Source organism: Penaeus monodon, chromosome 19 (genome assembly GCF_015228065.2).
Source record: "Penaeus monodon isolate SGIC_2016 chromosome 19, NSTDA_Pmon_1, whole genome shotgun sequence".
Lineage (NCBI taxonomy): Eukaryota > Metazoa > Arthropoda > Malacostraca > Decapoda > Penaeidae > Penaeus > Penaeus monodon.
In genome coordinates, this window is record NC_051404.1 from 6358734 (window position 1) to 6358950 (window position 217).

The window sequence follows — 217 nt, forward strand, 5'->3', positions numbered from 1 at the left end:
TACACTTTCATTACATTGAAAGAGATAAATAAAAACAAAAATGTATAATAACAAATACAAGTTTGAGAAAAATAAAAATGAAGAAATCGATCTTCATAACAATAGTGATATAAACAAGAATCACAATAATCAAAGAGATATCAAGTTAAACAACAAAGCAGTAGGACTTAATAAAAAAGTGCTAGGCGATGGATCATGAAGTAACGAGAAATTAATA